General features: G+C 34.7%; 1 protein-coding gene across 1 annotated transcript in view; it reads left to right on the top strand.

Annotated features, from left to right (window-relative positions):
• LOC106871357 (growth hormone secretagogue receptor type 1) overlaps positions 1-10,016 on the top strand; it is an 878,042-nt gene that overhangs the window by 442,749 nt on the left and 425,277 nt on the right. The window contains exon 3 of the mRNA XM_052967163.1: positions 3,912-4,160. The gene's annotated coding sequence lies outside the window, so the exon portion shown is untranslated. The remainder of the gene's footprint in view (positions 1-3,911; positions 4,161-10,016) is intronic.

Genomic DNA, 10,016 nt, shown 5'->3' with positions numbered 1-10,016 from the left:
ATATATATATATATATATATATATATATATATATACACGCGCATACATATGCAAACACGTGTACGTGTGCATGTGTCTGTATGTGGGTGTGTGTATGTACGTGTGTCTGCGTATATGATGCAAATGTGTAAACATACATGCAATAAGATATATGGAAACTTAAAACCCACTGCATATTTCTTCTTACTATCTTATTTTATGAAAGCATAGCATAAAGTATCAAAATCTCGCGTCGCATAAACAACCTACTCACTTATGCTTTACTTCACTTTATTTTTAATATGGAGAAGTATATATGCGTACAAGAAGCATGTGTATGATGAAATAATTCACTACTTAATTAGCATGATTGCTTTTAGTAATGTATTGATTTCAATTTTTGGCGCAAGGTCAGTAATTCCATCGGAGAAGACAAGTCGATTACATCAACCCCATTGCTCAACATGTATTTATTTTATCGACCCCAAAAAGGATGGAAGTCAAAGTCGACTTTGGTGGAATTTGTACTCGAAACGCAAAGACGGATTGAATGGCATTCAGCAGTTTTGCCTGGTGTGCTAACATTTCTGCCAAGGTGCCGCCTTACGCTACTTGTCATATATATGCCAAAAATATATATAATGCATGAACATTGAATGTGCTTTTAGCCAGTCCAGTATGATGCATATAGAATATGTGCTTATATGTGTGAACATGCACTTATAACAAAGACTGTCTTAAGCCTTTTCGATCTCGTTTACTTCAAAACCTCCTTCTACTAAATCCGAAGACCCATAAAGTACAAGACCAATAACAGGCGATTTTCAGTGCCGGAAGATATATCCATCCTACAATTGATAACAAATGGGCGATAAACTTGGTATTTAATAACGCTATGACGGTGTAGGAGAGGCCATTGAATGGTTTCGCTGCTCTGCACGCCTTTTAATATTACTTGTGTGATCGCAGTTCTGTGCTATTAGAATTTAACTCGAATTGGCAGTGAATGCATCGTATTTAGTTACGACTATTCAGAGGTCACGAATTTCTGTAAGCACTCTACAGAGTCTGTACCGCAATTTCTACGGAATAGACTAGATTGTTCATTCGTGCTTATGGCTACTGTTTACTCCAGTATGTTTTCATTCTTCACAACGAATATTTCAAGGTGACGACAATCCTCGAAAATGCAGGCAATCAGTCCTGCTTTTCGATGGACTTTGAGTAGCTCAGTAAATGAATTAAGTCCATTCCTCAAGGAGCTAGAGAGACCACGTTCTCGAAGTTTTGACCGAAAAGAGACAAGAGTAAGACACTCAGGTTAGGCTGTAATCTATAACACGTAAGGACGATATACAAATTGGGAATAGTTGACCAACATCTGTGAGGGTATTTCCTTTCATCTTATTTCTAAATTAGACAGGTTACTCATTTGTAACCTCGTTCCAGTTCCGGCTTCCAAAAGGTACAAGCTGAATCACACCTTAAGCAATTTGATAGGTATTGACTTCACTCTCCGATGCTGATTTGCGAGCCCAACGAAAGGTCATATTCAATGGAGTGAATGTTAAAAAAGAAAGTACTAATTAAGAACTGAGAGGATAAATGAAAGAAAGTAAGGAGTGTATTGGACTCTGAAAAATAAATAATACAAAGGAACGGGAAAGAAGTAAATTTTTGAATGGTTAAAGCTTCTGTAGGCAATATGTAGTTGAAAAAGGAAATAAGCATGCTAAAAATGCAAAAAACAAAAAGTCATTCAGTAATGAGAAAAGTTGAAAATTACAGAAAACAAAAGCATCAGCTGTCAGAATGAATGGAGAAATATATAACAAGATGTTAATGAATACACAGAAATATAAAAGCTATTAGTGGATAAACTGAAATATATAACAAAGTAGATACAACACTATATATCTAAAAGAATGAGAGTGGTTGTTAATAGAAGCTTGAATCTAGTTCACTCAGATAATTCAGATACAGGGAATGACTACTGAGATATTGTTGAACCCTGTCAATGGATGCATATATTATAGTACATACAATGCATGTGCAGTATGGTTAAAGTACAAAATGAAAGACAGTATGGAGATATATGGAGCGACTAGTTAGAAACAGGAGACGTTAATCAATGAAAATAATTTGTAAATACAGATATAAGCAGTTGATATAATGGAATTGATTATGGTAAATACGGTAAAATGTCAGTGAGAGATGAAACGTCTAGTTCTGATGAGCAACAAAATTAAACAAGTTTTGACGGATGGGAATAAAGATTATTATTAGAATTGTCGAATTCACTACTATTAGAATAAATATTATTTGGCAAACGAGATGTAACTTGATATATGTAGAACAAACTGGGTAGATTCGAATAAATTTGAAAATTATATTAAATTTGGTTGATAGATACTAACATAAGTCTATAATGGACATCTAGCCATGCTACATGAAACTTGGAAATATTATACGGGAGTAAATTAGTAAAAAAGTCGATTATAGTATATGCTAGAGAAGGAAATTTCTCACAAATGGTATCAAATTATTTTTATCGTCGAAGAGCTAATTGGAAAAGATCTATTGGGCTAAAATTATATAAGAAAATGAAAAAAAAAGAAGTGAAATTTATTATGCTAAATATTCTCGCCATTCCACTTCCTTGTCGTCTACGTATTTCATGATGTTCTGCCATTCGCTTTTCCCTTCTTTTATGAATCCGTCAGGCCTCATTTCACAAGTATACGTTCTACCCACTGTATAACTTCTTTTCTACGATTTTTCACTGTATACATTTTATTTATTTTCTATCATATTTTCTCCTCAGAGAATTAGTCCACCACTAAGTTCTTTTCTTCAGAATCATGAGCGAGCATTATTTTGAAATGAAATAAATGCTCTTCATGTATGAGTTCCTTCTATTAATTCTAGCTATACGCATAAGATAATTTATGATTTTCCCTAGCCTAATGCAGACGACGTTTACCCAAAGAGTTGCGCTTTAAAAACTAACGTGCAATGATGTTTCAAAAGCGAAAAACTGCAACCACCCAACCTTGCTTCTAGCTGTTATTCTTAATGTATTTTTCTCTAGTTTCTTTAGATTGTACTACTTTTCTTTGTATTTGATTTTATGTTTGTATATATTTCCACAGTTCCGTTGCGCAAATAACATTTCTTCGGCAACGGGAATAATGCTCAAAATAATGTAATCATAGTACAAACGAGAAAACAAAATGAAAGGTCAGGATTTAATGCACAAGCAATCTTTTGACATATAGAATAATTACTTCCGCTTCAGTTAAATCTTACCTAGATTACCATAGTAATATATTGCAGTTTTTTACATGCGGGAAGCTATCAAAATATGAATATCGATAGATATAAATATTAGACATATGCAAGCGTTTGTGTATGTGTATCAGAGCTAGTATTTGCCTGTATGTGGGCATACATGCATTTGGATTTGTATTCATTAGATATATGGAAAATAATACACTTCATAAACCGACATTTATAGATATTTTCTAACATTTGCAACCGCATAGTTTCCGTGAACCAATTAAATCATAAACATTGGGTCTGACTCAAACCTTGCGATCTTAATTGGTGCGTTTATACTCGAGTCTGTGGCAAAAGATCATTGCAAAAGTGACCAATTGAAACGCTCCTCTCAGCGTCGGACAGAATACCATGTGGTTTTCATGGTGATTCTCTGTATCTTATTTCAAATGCCACCGTGGTCCACCTTTCTGTTTATTCTTTCGGGCTGGATAAATAAAGTATCAGTACGGATGTCTATTCACCTCGTATATACTTTTCTCTCTCCCACTTTTCTCTCTCTCTTTCTCTCTTTTTATCTTTATATATGTATGTATGTATGTATGTATCTATATATCTATCTTTCTCTTTCCCCTTTTTCGTTTATAATTCAGATGTCTAGCCTTGTGATACTGAATCACATTGGTTTGGCAGGATATTTGAGTTAAAGGTACACGAATTTGTAGAAAAGTCAGCTGTTTACATGACCAATTCACATGACCAAGCGGATTTATCATCAAAAGCGCTGGCAATTTCTTGAGATTACTGCCAGATTACTGGGTGATGCAGTAGATTGAACGCAAAAGCAAAGGAATGAGAAGCAAACTTCATCACCACGCAGTGAAATTTCCATCTACAAAGAAGTAAGTATGAGTTTTTACAATACTGTTTAGGCTCATAGAAGAAGTAGTCGAATTTCCCTCAGATGGCGTTGCCTCTCTTATTCACATGACAGAAGATTATCCTACTAAGTTATCGACGAGTTTAATGACAAAATACACATGGTTACTCGCTTTCTTTTCTTTTGGCTTCTATATTTACCGTCGTTCGCTCATGTTGTATTCACGTGCTGAAACCAAGCATATGAATGTTAAAGACACCTTGAGAACTATATTCAGATTTATTGACACCAACGTTGTGCTGGTAATGTTTGCTTGTTAAGCTAAGAGAGAAGAGTGTACAATGTTAAATGTATAACACGATAATTGTATTTATTTTCAGATGTAAAAGTACATCCACACGAAGAGATGAAAACTATCTTGTATTCTGCAGATTCGAATCGAAGAGAGAACGTGTGATGCATTACTTACCGTTTTCTTTAAGTATCAGTCAAATATCGATAAACTGTTGATTCATGAAATTACTATGTTTTTGAGAAAACGTTTGCGTATATATTGTCACGTTGCATCTGTAATTTAATGGCATCTGATTTCCACATACACAACAATACAAATATCTTATTAAACAGATAAACAGACATGCAGACGCACTTCGCTTTGTACCGATCGTATATATATACACACGTTAGTACAAACAATTACATGCCTGTCCACACGTCCATTTCCGAATCTATTCACTGAGTGACATTTTATTGTTTATAGTTTTCTTAGTCCGACTCGTTTTCTTCCAGTACAATTATCATAAAAGAGACAATATAATTGCTGATTTTGCTATCTCTTTTCTTTTCTTTCCCTTTCTCTCCCTTACACTATGTCACTCTATCTTTCTCTCTCACCTGCTTTCTTTCTCTCTATCTATCTTTCTATCTAAGTATCTACTTCTTACTCATCTTCATCTTTCCTCGCACTGGTGGGTGATATTAATTCCAGCAATGAAGCAGTAACTGACGTAAATACATATTAATCAACTCTGCCCTTACATTAGTATTAACTACTTTTACTTTGAGAAAATCATTAAACTGTAATCCAATACAACCTGTTGCATGGTCAGGTCATCGGCGGCTAAACTGGCAACCCCACCGATCGTTGCTTGGTGAGGAGGGTTATTGTTGGACACCCCCGCCTGACAAAAATTAAGACCTGTCCAAGGGCGGAGGAACTAATGTCGTAGTCAACAGCCATTCAGCACTGTGTTAGGGTAGGATGGTACACTTTAGCTTTAGTTAGCAACCTTCCTAGAGATGGTATCTCGATAAAAATACCTTAGGAGTTCGCCTTCGTAATCCTGCCTAGCTTACTCACTTGAAAAGAGGCTGATTTATCAGCCTTGTTTTCTGGCTAGGGCTTTGAACGCCGGTCTTAGCCTCTGATGAAGTCTATTATCTAGTTTGTATGGTCTTCATGTTTCATTGTTCTTGTTGTTGATCTAGGTGAGGATACTGGATTGTGTAGTTTTATGGTTGTTACTGCCGACTGGTAGCTAAGAGTGCGAGCTCTCTGGCAGCACACGGAGAGGCTGCTCTATCAGCAGTTGTATAATATCGATGTATCTGTAGTGTTATGTCGCACATGGATGGATGGCCCTCCAGCTGCATCAGATGGGCTTTCCTAAGGCCACTCTTACTTCTTCTGCTGTAATATTATAGTGCTAAAGGTGGAAATCATCCCTGGCTGGCCATTTTTTCTTTTGTTTTAACCAATTTAATCATAGCGTTCTCTAGTAAACAAAATTGCAAACCAGATTCAGCTAAATCACCTACTCGTTTTACTATTGCATTCTCCAATAAATGTGATCTTCGTTTTAATCTTACGGATGTTGAGTCTTTTCTTGCTCTGAACTCTCCTGACATCCTTGCATTCAGCGAGACAATCTTAATCCAGTTCTTTCAGATGATTTTTTGTTCCCTGATACCTTCCTCTCTACCGGAAGGACTCTCGCAATCATATGTATGGCTTGGGCGTCTTTGCTCGTGTAAATCTTTCCATCGTTCGTGAGTAAGATCTTGAGGATCCTCGCAGTCTTTCATGTGTTTTCGACTTTCTCTTCTGCACTCAACTAGCAAATTGTTCTTTCTCTATCGTTCTTCATTTTACTCCCTCTTTGATCTCTTTTTGGCATCAAATCCTGATATCTGTAAGGTTTGTCATGATTCTCCACTCGGAGGATCTGATCACATTGTTGTTTCAGTTGACGCTTCACTGAATTGTTCTACTGCCAAAGAATCCTCAATTCATCATACAGCTATGATCGTGATGACTGGGAAAATTTTCATGACTTGCTTCGTGACGTTCCTTGGACCGATATTTTTGCTAATCCTCCTGAGGCCTGTGCTGGATTTCCACTGGTATTAACACCTTCATACCATCTTGTAAATATCAGCTGAAACTGAATTCCTCAACCTGGTTTTCTCCTGCTTGTACTACTGCTATCGCCCATCGTAATCATTTTTTCCACCAGCTTCAGTGAGATAATTCGGCAGCGAGGACTTACATTGAATCGATTGCAATGAAGGTAGGCTCACTCCTTCGTCCAAGGAGTTATCTCACTCTAAAGACTATTCTTTATCTTTATAACTTTATCTTCATAATTCACCCCTGTATTGAGTACTGCTCTCACGTATGGGCAGGAGTTCCTGCGGGTTGTTTAACTCTGTTGGAACTATTTGTAATGCTATTGATCCTCATTTATCATCTAAATTGGATTAACTCTCTCATCATCGTCCTGAGGCTTCCTTGTCTCTTTTCTATATGTATTTCCATGGACATTGTTCAGCTGAACTCATTTCTCTGGTTCCTCCCTTAAGAACTTATCAGTGGTCAACTATACTTGCATCCAGTTCTCATCAGTATACTGTGCAACCTCCTAGGTGTCGTAAATCACTTTACAGTACCAATTTATTACCTCGCACTCTGAAGTTTGGAATTCGCTTTCACTGTTTTGTTTTTCTCTTCAATTATGACCTTCAGTCTTTTAATTTTATTGTACACCGTCACCTATTGACTTCTCTCTAGCTTCTATTTTATTCTAGTAGATTTTACGTTTTCAGTGGTCTAAGGCCCTTGTAACGAGCGAACGCTTTAAAAAAAAAATACACGTACCAGGCGACCTGCTATTTACTTTTATCCTTTCACTATGTGCTTCACTTCTATTTAGTCTCTACTGATTAGGTAATATATTCGGCCTGGGTATTAAATTAAAGAATAAATACTTCGAAATAATTCTACAAATGCAAAGCATTATCTGTTAAATGCAAGAAGTATTTGTGTGTGTGTGTGTGTGTGTGTGTGTGTGTGTGTGTGTGTGTGCGTGTGTGCATTTATGTATGTATGCATAGATATATTTATATGTATATATACATGTGTATATTCTATCTGTACGTCTACATAAATATGTGAACCATTTAGCATATTGTTTTACATATGACTGCCAAAACACTTATTATGCATATATGCATTTGATATGACTATAAAACAGATTTTATGAAAAAATGGCTTCTGAAATGTGAATGTCAGTATATATAGCTATATAGCATTTCAGTGATGAGTAGACGGTGAATAATACAAACGTATGTCTGAAAAGCATTGTAAAAATGTAGAAATAATATAGAATTGAATATATTATGTTGTTTTATGATCATAGACTTTATTCTAGTTATTGTTTCGTTTAATATAAAAGATGTCTGAATTGTTACGAAAGTGCAAGTTAGAAGGCATTTGCTATCATATTTATTTGATTTAATCACTGTTTTGTTTAATAGGTTTTCCTTTCTTCCTACCTCTTCATGTTTACCAACATTTAAAAAGCCTCTTTTAGATCACAGCCTTTAGATTTTGTGACATTGGGAAATCAATGAAAACTATGTTTCAGTAAATTGAATACAGACAAGAATAAAAAAGATATTACTTTCTCGTTGCTTTCTTTGATGTATATATATATCTTTAGATTTGCAATGAAATGTAAATATATCAAATCTTGATAAGTCTTAACTAGTAAAACTAAACTACCCTAGTTACGGACACAACATACTGCCGCTCAATTAAAACACACGACCGATACCAAATTCACTATCCCAGATCATGTCATCAAAATTCTTTAGCTAAAGTTATTTTCTACAGTTGTTCAGCGAATGGTAAACCTGGATTAAGAGCTGACGTATGTTCAGGATTCTATCTATATGCAATGATTCTCGTTGATACATCCCTCATAATAAGTGTCTAAAGAAGGTCATATATTGTCATTGACCTGTCCTAATCGAACTCATGTGTTTTCATGCAAATATTAAACTATTCTTTGCAAAATGTAACCAATCAATATTGCCTTATAAGAGAAACCTCACACAAAGTTTGTCGATTACATAAAATTTGCAATCTGTCTCCTAGTTATCGTAATAAACCCAGAAACCTGAAATTGCCTTCGACGGGATTTGAAATGTAAAATTAAACGAAAATAATAACATAATGCATTTTTACCAATGCTGTATGCATTATTCCTAAACGCCACAGTCAGTAATGATATTAATATTATGTCCCGCCATAACAAACATAAATGAGATACAATATAACCATGCTATTCCTATAATATTGTTTAAAATGTTCTGCCTGTGATATTCTATTCGTACAATTACACCTTATTATAGCAGGATTTGTAACACTAATTCCTACAATATATAGGAAAATAGTCAAGCATTAACAAGCCACCACTCAGGTACAAGTCCTTTGAGAAAAGTTTCCTAGAAATCTATCCTGCAAAGAAACTATGGAAATTTCGTATACACACAATCCATCAATTAGCATTTAGTACTGCCTTACTATTTACTGCAAAAATGCAAGTGAAAGAAGATCAGTGACCGACATAGCAATACCAAATAATTATAATGCCCACTAAGAATTTGAAAATCTACAGAATTTCAGCAATTTAACTATAATTAATTTCAAAATTAACATATTGTGGAAGTTAAAGAAAAATCGATAGCCTAGCTGGAAAACGTTAAATTTCTGTAACTATCCATGCAAATTCGTGTATATAAATTAAATAAAGCACAGAGAATAGCTTAATTCTAAGATTGGATGATATTGTCCGAGTAGCAGATGTATTTAGCAGGTATCTATTGAATCTGATTATTATATAATGAAATCTAATCAGTTTCTTTATTCAGCAACACCACTAGTCTCTTTGTTAATGATAGTTTGATATATCCAACTCTTACACAAAACGCGATATCAAATTTTGCAGTGTTGCTTATGTTGTCATAAAGTCTAAAATTTCGAATGTACTACAAATAATATCCAGTAATTATGAGACCCCATTGTGTGAATTATACATAGGGGGTGTGAGTTATATATATTTCAGACGGCAAATGGCAATATTGTAATGATTACTGAGTAAACTGTAATACATCTTCATATTGTTCCATTACTTGATACGGCATATATTAAAATGAAAGAACGAAATTTCTAAGCAGTGGGCTCACAAAAGTGAAAACTACCTTAAAAGAAAACTTTCTGTGACATATTTCTACTTCTAAGCTTGCTCTGCAACAAATCTATGATCATAACGAATCACAATGTTAACCTACATAGATATCAGAATAAACTATCAAATATTCACACTTATAACGTCTTTAATCACGGATCTAGTCAGTCTAGCAGCAATTGAAACAAGGATGAACAAGAAGCAGCAATTCTTATCATAAAGACAACATCGAATCTAAAAGAAGCTAAAATCGAAATATTTCTTTATTTCAACAGGGAATTCATCTTTACTTTTAAGAATTAGATGTAACACATATATCACATGAAGAAAAAGAAAAGGATATATAT

The sequence above is a fragment of the Octopus bimaculoides genome, chromosome 1 (assembly GCF_001194135.2).
Source record: "Octopus bimaculoides isolate UCB-OBI-ISO-001 chromosome 1, ASM119413v2, whole genome shotgun sequence".
NCBI classification, from domain to species: Eukaryota; Metazoa; Mollusca; class Cephalopoda; order Octopoda; family Octopodidae; genus Octopus; species Octopus bimaculoides.
This window is presented reverse-complemented; position numbering and strand designations above follow the sequence as displayed.